This window comes from Ursus arctos, unplaced genomic scaffold (genome assembly GCF_023065955.2).
Source record: "Ursus arctos isolate Adak ecotype North America unplaced genomic scaffold, UrsArc2.0 scaffold_29, whole genome shotgun sequence".
NCBI classification, from domain to species: Eukaryota; Metazoa; Chordata; class Mammalia; order Carnivora; family Ursidae; genus Ursus; species Ursus arctos.
The window spans coordinates 14073638-14089108 of record NW_026622974.1 but is presented as its reverse complement, the minus strand read 5'-3'; the positions used below and the strand labels follow the sequence as shown (position 1 = coordinate 14089108).

General features: G+C 37.4%; 1 protein-coding gene across 18 annotated transcripts in view; it reads right to left on the bottom strand.

Moving 5' to 3' along the window:
• The window catches only part of MLIP (muscular LMNA interacting protein), a 240849-nt gene that overhangs the window by 205558 nt on the left and 19820 nt on the right, over positions 1–15471 (bottom strand). The gene's annotated exons all lie outside the window — the stretch shown is intronic.

The window sequence follows — 15471 nt, the reverse complement described above, 5'->3', positions numbered from 1 at the left end:
GGTTAGCAGAGGTAGTCTAAGAGATGAGGTCATGGAAATTTTTGTTTGACCATATTTTCTATATGCTCTACAATGAAAATTATTAAATTATAGGAAAGGAAAAAAGGAATTTTTGTCTTAGAAATACTAATCCCCTCTCTCAAAGAGTAATGCTTATGCCTTAAGAATAGATTTCTATTATTGCATGGTGCACTGGGTGTTATACGCAAGTAATAAATCATGGAACTTTACATCAAAAACTAGGGATGTACTGTATGGTGACTAACATAATATAATAACAAATTATTATAAAAAAAATATTTCTATTGGTCCACGTTTAAAGTTAATATAAAGTAGGTTATCCAACATTCGTGAAAAACAAATTTTGATGGGCTCGGGAAAAAGAGGATATGAGTTTCTGAAGACACTGGAAATAAGGGAAATATAGCCACCAATGAGTATGCTGCTCAAAGAAAGGATAAAAATGCCAGCTTCCCCAATTACTAATCTTGCCTAGAGAGAACCTGCCACCCATTACAGCTGACCTTAAAAAAAAAATGCAAAATTAGAGGTCTCTGCCAAATAGGCTGTTATTCTCTCCACATCCATGGCAACTCTACCTGCATAATAAAATAGGTCATGATGATTCACAGGAAAATCAAATTTATATTTTTTGCCACTAACACATTACTTGAGAAATTTAAAGCTCTCAAAATTTGGTCATGGATACTGTGCTACCATGCCTCATGAATTTCTAATGAGGGAATATAATTCAACAATTTGAAATCGAGTTTAAAATAACTGTTTAAAATAAATACAACATTTTTAAAGAAAAATCTAGAATTTCCTACATGTCAAATTTTGTGTATAATCCCAAGAACTACTTCCTGTTATACCACCTCAACACGCAATTTTCTCCTACTCTTGCCCATCGCAGATCGGAAGAAAACCAACGCACCTAAGCAGCGCTAGATAAAAAGTTTTAAAGGAATTTTTCAAATAGAAATATTTGGTTCCTGAGTCTTTCCCACTGCTCTTATGATTTCTTTCGAATACATGTGGCATTAATTTCACGAGCTCCACAGCCCTTAAAGGAAGTACAAATTAAGTAATGGTTTTAGAATGAATCTTAAGGTCTTCTTTTGAAATAATGTTATATTGGGAGGGAAAAAGGCTACTACTAATAGAAAAGAATGCTCTCAAACACCCAAAAATAAGTTGGCGAAAGCAGCCGCGCATTGGACCTACATATCTGATCAATAACCAGCAAGGGGCCACTTGCTTGAAATACTTCCTAAATGTTGCCATGTTTCAAAAAAACAAAAAACCTGAAGAGTATGCTTTGAACAATATTGAGAGATCCTACGACACACAGTGTCCCATTTGGGCCAGAGCAATCACACTTAACTGGAAAGAGAGAGAGCTCCACATCACACAAGTAACACACATCGTGTTTACAGACAATCAAGGCAAGGCGGTGAAGGCTGGCTGCTTGGCATTCTGCCTTCACTCACTCCTAAAGAATTGTGGCAGCTTTTAAAATTGATTGCGGCTTTTAATTCTTGAACCTGGAACCATCAAGGTAATAGGCACGTTTGTCAAATTTAAGGACTAAATACTTAAAAAGACCAAACTGTTTACTGTGTTTGCTGTGAATTGCTGGGTTTGTACTAGCGACACGATGATAATGTAAGTGTTCTTTTTGAAAAGTCCAAGAAATTTGGCTTGTATTCTACTCGGAAAGGAAGAAAGAAACACTAAAGTCATCATCTTGTTGGTCACTCTTCGAGAGAGTAGCAAAACACATAACTTCTCAGAGATCTGAATCTCCTTGTTTCCACAGCCAATACCCCCATCCCAGTCTACCTTGACCTTACAATTTTGGGCTAATCTAGCTTGCTCCCTGCTTCCAGTTTCTCTAGATTCTCTTCCATTCTACACACCGTTTCCATACTAAGTTTTCTATGACGCTGTCTTGCATCTTGGTCATTTGAGTTTCCCTTAAGTTAGTTAAGACTGGATTTCCACTGCTTATTCAAGGTTTGCTCTCCCATACAATTCCCTCACTTCTTTCTTCATGGTCGCTTATCACCAACTGGCATCCTATTCCCTAATACTGAGTGAGTCCAGCCCATCTCTGTGCCAGTTACCCTCCTCTGTGCTGGCTGGATTGCCTGGGTACCCCCTGCCCCCGCTCAGTTTGCTTTACACGGAAGTGGATTTAGAGTATATTTGGCACAAAACATTAGAGTCATAGGGCTGTGAATAGAGCAGCTTCCCTTAGAAAGGGTTGAAGGTGAGCAAAAATAAAAATATCTGGAATAAACCCAAACACCAGGAGAAAAATTCTATAGACACTGGGCTTGGCATACTGTGCTGAGCTTCTTCAATTCAACTCAATTTTTCAAAATTGATCTTTTTGATTCATTACAGTTTAACCAAAGGGAGACAGGTAAAAACTCTTCTTATTAAGATATGACTTTTACTTTAAAACTAATACAAATGTGTCATGTAGTATAATGAAAAATGTGCGTTCCTTTTTAAAGATATAATTAAGATATTTTCCAAAAAGGTCCAGCCTGGAGGAGACAGCATTGGGCTATACAAAGTATTTGGGGGTACATGTTCCCACTCCTCTGATTGAAACTACCTCAAAAGAAGCAGCCCTGGTAGTCTAAAGGTTTAGGAGTATTGCTGGGAAAAGGGTGTGGTAAGGTTTATGCTGGCAGAAATCTCAAGAACACAGGTAGAAAATCTCCCGGTATCTTGAGACTTTTGCCTATGGTTTATACCAAACATACACAACCAGCTCTAAATCTTTCCAGATGATACCTTACCCTCTGTTATATTTCATTTCTCCTTTCCCATTCATTATCTCTTCTCTATGTCCCAGACTAGGTAAAAATTCATTACTGTTGATGAGGATGAGGATGATCGTGGTGATTAATTTATACGTCAGCTTAACTGGACTAAGGAATGTCCAGGTAGCAGGCAAAACATTACTTCTTGGTGTTGTCTGTGAGGCGGTGTCTGCAGGAAATTAGCATTCAGATTAGTAGACTAAGGAAAGAAGATCCATCTCCACCAATGGGGGTAGGCATCATTCAATCCTTTGCTGAATAGCATGAAAAGGTGGAGGAAGGGAGACTTCTCTCTCTTCTTGGGCTAGGATGCCCATCTTCTTCTGCCCTCAGACATCAGAGCTCCTCATTCTTTGGCCTTTGGACTTGGACTGAATTCTACCACAGGCCTTTTTGGTTCTCCAGCCTGCAGACAGCATATTGTGACAGATCTCAGCCTCCATAATCATGTGAGCCAATCCCCCTAATCCATTTCTGCTTATGAAGACAGGCAGATAGGTAGATAGATTAAACAGACTAGAGAGATAGTAAGTAGCTGGAAGATTGATAGATCAATAGATCAGTAGATATCCTACGGGCTCTGTTTCCCTGGAGAACACTAATAAAATTATGATGATAATCATAATGCTGGTAATGGATAGATTCCTACCTTTCCAGTTTTCAAGACATTGTGACATATATTACCAATTTATACAGAGGTTTATATATATACATACACATAACTATATACATATATACCTTTTCATAGATATGACCTATATTCATACCTCTCTGTATATTATATGTAGATATTACCATGGTGTCTTAGCAGTTCTCATGTCAGGTTTATGGTGGAGGAACTTCATTCCTAACTTAGAAATGAGGAAATGAAGGGAGAGAGTTTGGGTTAGCTGGCCCTGGTCAGGACAGTGCCCGTGACTAAAGGTCTGCTGCCCTTGCCATTTGTCTACAACTCCGCTATTCTTTGTTTCCTCAACAGGTTTAGCTTTTATCACAGAATACTAGTGCGCAGACATTTTGTAAATGTTCCTATGTAATTTCACATTTTATCCCCAACTAGACTACAGCTTTCTGATGATAACCTGTTATTATACTGAACAATTTTCTGCCTACTGTTGTTGCAAGAGTCATGACTTAAAAAAAATAATAATAATAATGTTTGGGACCCTAAAATTGGTTGCTAAGGAAATAAGCTGAAAATGCAGCCATAAATAAGGAAATATATTTATTAAAAGAAAGAAAGACAAAGATGAGGACAAAGAAAAAGAAACAGAAGAAGGCAGTGGAGGAGGAGAAAGAGGACAGCGACTGCTCCACCTTCTCATACCTCTCCTAGCTAGAAAATCACACACACCACACACACACACACACACACACAATGCCTTGGGGAAGGGGAGGAACTTGGTCTAGACAATGTTTTGACCAAGTAGGGTGGTTGTTGTCAGTTGTTTATTCACAGAAAGGCTGTGAGTAAAAACCACAGACCCAGAAAACACTGAGATAGAAGCTGAATGAAATCCCAGTGGACACTGCTGGTTGTCTGATGAGCATTCATTCCATTCTTCCCTTGAAGAACCCTGATAGCATTAACTCTTCCCCCCAAAATCCCATGTGAATTGGAGAAAACTGCCCTGATTCCAGGAACAGAGAAAAAAAAAAATCCTAGTTTCTAAGCTAGCGGTTTTCACCAGATGTTATCATGTTCCTAGTAGGATTTTGGAAATGTGTGAGAGCACTTTTTGGTCATCACAATAGTGCTTTGAGCATTTTGTACCCCAAATCCGGGGAATCTAAATGAGCTGCAATGGATAGGAGAGCCTATAAAACCAGGAATTAGCCACTCAAAACACTTATAGTGGACCTTCGAAAAACACTAGTCTAATCAATGGCCAGATTCTTTGGCAATGGCAAAACTACCTGAATAGACACTTAACCAATGATACACAAATGTCAAATCTGCACATGAAAAGACAGTCAACATCATTAGCTATTAGGAATGCAAGTTAGAACCATGATGAGATACAATCACACACCTACCAGAACTGCTATAACAAAAAAGTTCTGAAAATATCAAGGGCAGGTAAGGATAAAGAGCCTCCAGAATTCTCACATATTGCTGGTGGGAAACCAAATGGTTTTTCCGCTATGAGAAAACAGTTTGGTAACTTCTTATAAAGGTAAACATACACTTCTCTGATTCAGAAAGTTCTCTTCTAGTTATTGACCCTAGAGAAAGAGGGGCTTACATTCACGCAAAAAATCTGTACACTATTGTTTGTAACAGCTCTATTCATAATAGCCCCAAACTAGAAACAACCCAAATGCCTTTCAGTAGGTGAATAAACGAACTGAAACATCTAGGGATGCCTGGGTGGCTCGGTTGATTAAGTGTCTGCCTTCCGCTCAGGTCACAATCCAGGGGTCCCAGGATCGAGCCCTGCGTCAAGCCCTGTATCAGGCTCCCTGCTCAACAGGGAGTCTGCTTCCTCCTCTCCCTCTGCCCCTCCCCTCTGCTTGTGTGCTCGCTCTCTCTCTAATAAATAAATAAAATCTTTAAAAAAAAAGACCTTAAACATCTGCACAGTGCAATCTTATGTAAGAGTAAAGCAACAAAGTATTGATCTATTGAGGCATGTAACCACTTGGATAGATCTTCAATGTTTTATGCTGAGTGAAAGAAGCCAGTCTCAAAAGGATACATGCTATACCATTCTATTGATATGCCATTCTCAAAAAGACATAACCATAGTTTCAGAGAATAGATCCAGTGGTCTATTCTGCTGCAAGGGATTAAGAGGAAAAAGAAGATGTAACTACAAAGGGGCAATTCTGCAACCGCATACTGTATCCCCACAGGGAGTTTTTGAAAGTGATTAAGCTGTTCTGTATCCCAATGGCAGTGTATACAAATCTATAGATGTGTTAAAATTTATAGAACTGTATACAAAAAAGTCAATTATACTGCACGCTAATCTAAAATAAGAGTGGGGCACCTGGGTGGCTCAGTTGGTTAAGCATACAACTCTTGATTTCAGCTCAGGTCATGATCTCAGCGTTGTAAGATCAAGCCCCACATCAGGCTCCACACCTAGCATGGACCTTGCTTATGATTTTCTCTCTCTCTCCCTCCATCCCTCCCCACCCCATTCATGTGCTCTCTCTCTCTCTAAATAAAATAAAATAAAAAACAATTAAGAATAAGAAAAATAATTACCAAACATATTTATTCAATAACTTTTCACTCTGCAGAATTCTCAGGAACAAATTAAGGTTATTTAGCAAAGAATAAATGCATACATTAGAAAGGAATAGCATAAAAGACTGAAAAATCCACGGGGAGATTTGAGTGGGGAGAAATCATTTATGGATAAGAATGAGGACATAGTTAAAAGGTAGCCTGGATCTTGGAAGATTGGTAAATTTTTAAAATTTTTTATAACATTATTACTATAGAAGTAATATTTGCCATGTAACACAGTCCAACAGTACAGAAGTATATAACCAAATGGTGAAAGCCACACACACACACACACACAGATACAACCTATCCCTGCTAATCCCACTCCCCATGATAACCACTTAACTTGGACATAGCTTGGTTTATATCCTTCCAAACATTTTTCAATGTATATACAAAGAATGATACAGTTTATTGACCAAACTGAACTCAACAAAAATGATTTTATTTTACAGGCATGAAATGATTGTATTTTTCTCCAATGCCTGCAACCATACTCTTTCAGATGTTTATCACCCATAAAAAACAGCTTGAGAAGATTCCATAATTTTGGGTGCCTTTCAGCCACTATAACTAACTCACTAAGTTTATTTAGAGCAGCAGTTTTTAGGGGGAAGAAACCTGAAATGATCTCATGTAATTCTGAACGTGTCAAAAGTAATACACACTTGAAACTAATATAACATTGTATGTTAATTATATTTCAATAAAAAATAATTAAAATTTTAAAAACAAAATAAAAATTGCAAAAAACTGCAAGAGTAGAAAAAACAAATCTGTCTAGGTTAATATTATCTTATGTATATGCTGTCAAATATGCATGTTTAGCTAAATTAATAATGTATGCATAGACTTTTGATTGTTTCATCAAATCTGAAAGATTTACATATTTGAGTTAACCCCCCAAAATTTTATGGTGTTCCTATCAGAAAAATGGGGAATAATCTCACATTCAGGGCCACTTTATGTCAAATGTATATACAAACATAATGCTTTGGTTTTATTTTTTAACAAAAACGGAATATATGTAAGATCTATTATTTTCATATCTCTTTTTCTTTACTTAACAATATGCTATTGATGAACTGTCAATGTAACTAGATCTCATTTTTCTTCTGACCTATAGTTAACCTGTCACACAATAATCAGCATTTAGATTATTTCCAGTTTCTGCCATTACAAAATATTGTTACAGGAAAGGTTTATATACTTGCTGTATTAGTTTCCTAGGGTTGCTGTTACAAATTAGCGCAAACTTGCAGGTGTATATATTCCTCTAAAGACCGGAAGTCCAAACTGAAGTGTTGGCAGGGCCACCCTGTTTCTGAAGGCTCTAGGAGGCAAGCTTTGCCTCTTCCAGCTCCTGGGGACTCCAGCTGGTGCTCGGGTTGTGGCAACAGAACCCCAATGTCTGCCTCCATCTTCAGATGGCTTTCTCCCATGTCTGTCTTCTTCACTTTTCTTAGGACACTTGTCTTTGGATTCAGACCCTAATCGAGGATGATCTCATCTTAAATTCCCTAACTTAATTACACCCACAAAGACCTTTGTTTCAAATAATGTCAATTCACAGGTTCTAGCTGGCCCTATCTTTTGGGAGCACAAGGCACCACTTAATTCACTAAACCTTAGAACATATGAGCAAGGGGCCTGTAAGATTTTGTTGAAAGTGGCCTAACTAGACTATAAAGTACTTACATTCAAATTGTGATAGATACTTCACCAACTCTGGATATTATTGGTTTCTTTCACGTTTGTTAATAAAAATGGTTAAAATGGTGCCTTGTTTTAATTTGTACTTCTTTGATAATTAATGAGAATAAACATCTTTTTGCATCCTGATTGGCATTTTCTATTTCTTCTGGCTCATGCCCTTTGTTTATTTCTTTAGTGTGTGTGGGTTTTTTTAATTTTATTTTACTCATTGATTTAAAATTGCTCTTGATTGATAAGACGTGGATATATGAAAGAAGAACAAGGGAAGATTTTGAAAGCTACCTCTTCTTCCTTCTGGGGGCTCTGGGTGTGAACAATTCAGGTCTGGAATTTGGGTGAGGAGCTATGGCTTTCCACTGTAGAAACTCAGGTCAGGCCTCTGGTCACCAGAAGTAAGGTTGGTTTGTTGGTTGGTTGGTTAGTTTCCTTGTGTAGATCAAGGAGGGCTCTAATCAGTGGCCCCTCTCCACTAAGCAGTATAACATATTAGCAAAAATCATAGGCTCTGAGTCAAATATGCCTTCAAGACAAGACTGCACCTGTTCCTCACTGTGCTCCTGGGACAAGTCGACCTTGCACAATTTGTTTCCTCATTTGCAAAATGAGAAATATATATAAATAAAATACTGAAAACCCTTTGCACCTATTTTTCAGTGGAGAATGCGCTCCCTTGTTTCTCTCCATCAAGTGTCAGAACCAAGAGAGGCTTTCCTGAAGAATTTTGAGTAGCCACCATCTGTTCTCTCACCTCTAACAATCTCTATTTCTTCATCCTGTTTTATTTTCTTTTCCTATTATTAATTGAAATTACCTTGTGTATGTATGTATGTATGTATTTATTTATTTATTTATTTAACGGATGACAGCCCGACCTCTCATCACCTTCCTCAGTAATGCCAGTCCCATGAAGGCTGCGACCTCATTGGTCACATCCACTCTATACTCTCAAGACCTAAAGCCTCACATGATACACAGTAGATGCTCAAAAGATCTTTTTAAGCAGATGAATGAATTATTAATGAGTGAAAGGAAGTAGGCTTGTACATAATAAGTGTTCAAAAGTGATAATGAGAATCAATATCTCAATGTCTATGATTCTGCTTGTTCAATTAATTAACAAGAAGCCCATTAGACTGAGGATGCTTTGGTGCCTTAGTAGCCTATGTAAGCCAACCAAAACCTAAGTCTGTAATGCCTCAAGGGTAAGAAATCAAAAGCTAAGAACCACCAATGACATAGAGCCAACTAGAGTTTCCCATATAATGCACCTGTTTAAGCTTCAACCAGACAAATCATGCCCTTGCTTTGCTTCTGCCACATCCTATAAAAGTCTTTCCCTAGCTCCTGTGGGTGGGGCACCACTAACCACTTCCACTTTGGCACTACCCAATTTGAATCAATTTCTGCTCAAACTCTTAACATTTTTAATATGCCTCAGGTTATCTTTTAACATACTATATTCTATACTATATAATATATATACATATATATTATATACACATATATTATACATATAGGTAATATATACACATTTTGTGTGTGTGTGTGTGTATATATATATATACAAAATGTAACTTTCTAACCAGTGTCTGCGCTGTCAAATCCTCTTTCAAATCAAACGTATTGTGTTGGCATTATCAGAGTCACTATCTGCTGAGCAAGTACTTTCTTATTTTTTATGTTTTAGCTATCTTAAAGTGAAGAAGTCTATAGTTATTGTTCGGTTTTGGTCTAACGGCAGTTAACATTTTCGCATGGCTGACCAGTTCAACATATAACTCACTATCGCACAGAACACACGCTGTACATATTACGTTACCTCTGTTCTTTTCAACTGCATTTTATAGTTCATTTTATAGGGTGTGGGCTAGAGGAAATACCTTCAGTGGTCAAAAGGTACAAACTTCCAGTAATAAGATTAATAGGATCTCAGGATGTAATGTGCAGCATGGCGACTATAAAATAAGTCAAAAGCGACTGGGAGATTGAAGGGCAGAACTAAAATATTAGTGCTCTTCATGACCATATCTTGCTTGTTTAGGTCACTAAGTAAACCAACATCACTCGGTTTCACGTATGGAGCTAGCATCCATTCCCTCACATGAAACCAAATTCACAGTTCAGCACCAAGCCAAAGAAAATTTTCTAATTTGTGTTTTTGTTACTGATATGAATTCATTACATTCCATCTTTAGACCTGAGAGACACCATTGCCTCCGCTCATACCATGCCAGAGGACTTTTCATTTGGAAAGACAGGTGAGCTCTGGGTTTAAGATCAGTCTGGGCCATTAACACAATTCAATAACATTCACTCATTTTAAATCCAACATATTTATTCCTCTTGAGCTATTTTATTTGTGTTTGTTTGTTTTTAAATGGCAGCTCCCAGCATGATTTTCAGAAGAGAATGATTTAAAGTTCATAAAATGTCATCACACAGTACCACTTTCTCTAACAAATTACCCAGGAAACAAAGATGAAAGTCAAACATAAACCACTTAAACTTTTTTATGTAACATGATCTAAAATTACTAGAAACAACAAATTTCGGAAGATCTCATACAATTTTGCTCACATCTTTTATTAGTGAAATTTTTATTGTTTAAAGATGCAAAGCATACCAATCTTAAAAAGCTTTTCAAATTGGTTTTATAGTTTTTGTGATTATTATGCATCTTCTGTCCCAACCAGAGGTCAATTTTCCAAAAGTAACTCTACTTTTATTAACTTACAGGACTGAGTTTTTAGAGTTTCTCTCTGAGTTGAGTTCTGATAAAACACACAAGTTACCTCTAACCAGAAGCTTCATTAATAAGAATTCCTCCAAAAGAACATTCTGAACACCTAATACATTACAATTTCTCAGTTACCACTTATAACACACCCAGTTCTGTAAGAGAAAAAGAAATTTCAGATTCTAAGGGAACATGAAGTAAGGTTATGATGTGGTAAAAATGAAACAATGAACATACAAATCCCAAGGACTCTGCCTATCTGCATAATATGTCCTCAAACCTTTGTTAGTTTTAAGTCTAATTTCCTAACGTGAAAAGTAAATGTGCCTACTTACACATGTGACAAGAATTATAAAACAGGAAAAAAATTTAACTTTAGTGTTTGTATATAACAAAGATCAATTTGTTCACTAGATGGGAAAATTAGGACTCCAGAAGAAGCAAAGGAAAATGGGATACACTACAGCCTAAGTTACAGTTTGAGGCATGCCTGGGTGGCGCAGTCGGGTAAGCATCCGACTTTTGGTTTTGGCTCAGGTCGTGATCTTGAGGTCATGAGACTGAGCCCCGCGTCAGGCTCTATGCTCAGCACGGAGTCTGCTTCAGACTCCCTCTCCCTCTGCCCCTCCCTGCTGTGTGCTCTCTCTCAAATAAATAAATCTTAAAAAATTTAAAAAAAAAAGAAAGAAAGAAATTATAGTTTGGTAATGACCAAAAAAAAAAAAAAAAAAAAGGAATCCAGTAGACCTTTCTAAAGACATCTGAAAGTAGAGACCAAAATGTCAGAAAAAGCAGCTTTCCAGACTTTTGGAATTTATGGATTAGTAATTGTTTTTAAGGATTCATCATCATTCAGGATGTGTGGGTTCCTCAGTGGATTAAGCATCTGTCTTCGGCTCAGGTCATGATCCCAGGATCCTGGGATTGAGTCCCACATCCAGCTCCTTGCTCAGCAGGGACCCTGCTTCTCCCTCTGCCTGCTGCTCCCCTGCTCATGCGCTCTCTCCCCCTCTCTCTGACAAATAAACTCTTTAAAAAAATATAAAAACTTTAAAAGCAAAACAGTGAGGAAGAATGCAGTCTCCAAGAAAAGGATAATCCATTAAATATGCTTAATAAGCAAATTATCTTATGGAGATTACATTGTTCCTATTCTTCTCATTTACTCTAGTAAAGTAAAACCTCGTCACAGAGAAGCAGTAATGCACGAGCCATCTCTGGCGATCTGTCTTCTAGAGCGCCGTGAATGAATGAGGTGCTGCAGAGGTGTGCACTCCCTGACTCGAAGGATCTGCTCTTCTTCAGGAGCCTCAATTCTTCTGACCACATGTAAGAGAAAACCTCACACTGAAGCCAATCACCTTGACTCAGACCTGAGCCCTATCAGAGAACAAGTGTGTACTGATGAGTCATCAGAGGGCATATGCAATAGTCTAGTACGTTCTTTTACTCTGCCTCATTTTATGGGTACTCAGGCCACACACTAGGACTACAGCTGACCCTTGGCAGGATTCTGAGGGATTAGGGGAGTGAGGGGAGGTGTGAACAAGCATTTTCTGAACACCAGATGCATGGATCAAGGCGGTGTCATTATTTAACATCACACTAAATCATAAAAATATTATCAGATATTAGTAACAACACTTATTAAGAACAAAGATTCACTGATGAGAAGTGGCCAAAGACCGCTCCACAGCTGGAAGGCTTTAGAATCATGATTCCATCTCTGAATTTAACATGACATTTTGAGCACTCCACACTGGCAGCTTTGTTTTGACCATTGCCCACAGTTCTCCCCTATGATATCCATCAATCTCTTTTTCAGAATGATCTTTCCCCTTTCAAAATGTATCCCCAGGCTGCCGACCTTTGCTTTCTCAACAAATCTGATAAACTTCTGCAAAGTCTCCCAAGGGCTAACACATTAAGCATTTTCACTTTACAACATCATCTTTACCCAAGATCGTAATGGAGAACAATATTATTGTTTGGAAGCACCAGTAATCTGCCCCCCACCACTCTCTCTCCCTCTCCCTCTCTCTCAATCTTTCTCTCTCTCTTTCACACACACACACACACACACACACACACACACACGTAAAAGCAACTACTCAGTTTTAACGGCTTACAAATGTCCTTTGAGAAGAAATCCTCTGTATGAACCCACTTAATCATTTTGGGTTACAGGGTTAATCCAGGAAAGACATGGAAGCCTGGCAAGATTCCAGACACCACATGTGTGGGATTGAGCTGCTGGAACTACAGCTGTATGACGTGCCCCTGGCTCTGAGGATTGTAGAAACATTGTGAATATTATCACCAACCCTTTGTAGAGTACACACTGAATTACCAATCCAATAAAAACAAAAACAGAACATAATGTGGGAAAAAATAATGCAACATAGGAGAGAGCCCCTTTGACTGCCCAAATCCTTTCATTACTCATAGTCTCATGTGTCAACCAAGGAAAGACAAGATCAATAAACATTACAAGCACTTAACTATGCCCCCATGGCTCTCAAAGGGTATTATTAAAGAAACATTTTTTCCTATTTTGTGGCATACTTGACCAGTAAACTTGTATGATGTTCAAAGTCTACACATCAAGTTTATGATCTGATATACATACACATTCTGAAAGGATTCCCCCCATCATGTTAATTAACACATCTATCACCTCTCATATTCATCTTTTTTGTGTGGGAGAACATTTAAGTTTATTCTTTTGGCAGATTTCAATAATACAATATAGTGTTAACTATAGCCCCCATTTTATACATTAGGTCCCCAGAACTTATTCATCCTGTAACTAAAAGTTTGCACCCTTTACCTACTTCTCCCTATTTCCCCTGTCCTCCCCCCACAACCCCTTGGCAACCAGTCTTCTACTCTGTTGAACTCCTCACACCCCAGTGACAAAGTACAGATTTGTACTCTACAGCAACTGAGCAGAACCTTCTGAGGCCCCTCTTCCCTCATGCCTCCATCCAGGGCTGGCCTAGAACCTCTCAGAGCTGTTGGATAAGAAAATAATTTTTACTGTGTTAAGTCGGTATATTTGGGTTTATTTGTAATAGCTCTACAAATCCAAGTGAATTAGGCTAACAATTTTCCCCTTAAAACTTTGGTGACTGGCAGGAATTATAAGGAAATAAATTGTCAAAATTATTACATGTGTTATTTCTCACAGTAACTCTTTGATATGGGCACTGTTGTTATCTTCGTTTTACAGTAAAAAATTCTGATATTTAGAGAAGTGAGTCAACTTGCCAAGATTACATAGCTGGTGAGTGGTGGGAGCCAGGAATTGGGCACAGCATGATTTTCAAGCTATTGTTTTCCACAACTATACAATTCCTTTGTGTCTAAGTATGCTGGGCTAAACCAACTCAAATATTTTGAAAGAGATACTGGCATATTTAAAATTAACAAACTGTTCCTTTTTAAAAATTGTTTATCTTTGCTCAATACTTATCTATATTGTCCATTTTAATAAACTTCAATTTGGGGGTCCCCATAACATGGTTGTCTTACTATACACAGATCAATGCTTTTAAAAGTACAACTCCAATAATAAAATATATTTATACAATGGTAATTCTGCATGGTAAAAATTCCAGAAGTATTCCAGATTTGCCCCTTTCTGTCGGTGAAGCATAAAATCTAGGCATGATGCCTCCTGTCAAGAATCTATGTTCCACCCTCCTAGGAGATTATAGGATTACATAAATTAAAACTGGAAGAAACCTCAGATTATCTGGTTTAATATTTTCTTTTTTACAGGGGATAAAAGAGGATATTGAGACCCAGGGAGGTAAGCATCTTGTCTCAGCCATGCTTAAACTGAAGGCCAACTATCCCCATTATATTCCACAGTACCATGCATGCTGCTCAACTCCAAGAATGACAATGAGAGACCAAAGACAAAAACAACATTTAATGTCCCCTAATAACCTCATGACAAGATTTATAATGTTAGGAAAAGGAAAGAGAAGAGGAAGAAAGAGAAAGAAGGAGAAGGAGGAGAAGGAGAAAAGCTACAAACTGGCACAAAATATCTGTAAGCCACATAGCCAAAAAAGGACATATATCTACAATCTATTAAAAAAAAGAAAGAAACTCCCAAAAATCAGCAATAAGAACACAAACAACCTAATTAAAACATTGGTAGAAAATCTGAACAGACACTTCACCAAAAAAGGTAAACATATGTTAAATAAGCACATGAAAAGACATTGAACACTATTAGCTATCAAGGAAATGCAAATTAAAAACCCAGTGAGGTACCACTATACAGCCATTAGAATAACTAAAATAAAAAATAATGATAACACCAAATACTGAAAAAGGTTTGGTGAAAATGGAACTATCATACATTACTGAGGAGAAGGTAAAATATTATAGCTACTTTGGAAAACAGTTTGGCAGTTCCTTTTAAAACAAAAAAAAATGGACTAACCATATGACCCAGCAATTGCATTCTTAGAGACTTACCCCAGAGAAATTAAAACCTATTTTCACACAGAAATGTACACAAATGTTCACAGCAACTTTATCTATAATAGCTAAAAGCTGGAAACCACCCAAATGTCCCTCACTAGGTGAATGGTTCAAGAAAATGTGGTATATTCATACCATGAAATACTACTAAGCAACAAAAGAACAAATTGTGGATATGCAACTTGAAAGAACCTCAAGGAAGTTATGCTGACTGGAAGAAAAAAAAAAAGAAAGAAAAGCAAAACAACCTCAAGAGGTTACGTACTGCAAAATTCCATTTATTTAACAGTAGTGAAATAACATAATTACAGTTAACCCTTGAACAACAGGGGTTTGAACTGTTCACATCCACTTATCTGTGGATTTTTTACAGTATTTTACAAATACTATAAATGTATTTTTCTTATGATTTACTTAACATTTTCTTTTCCCTAGCTTAC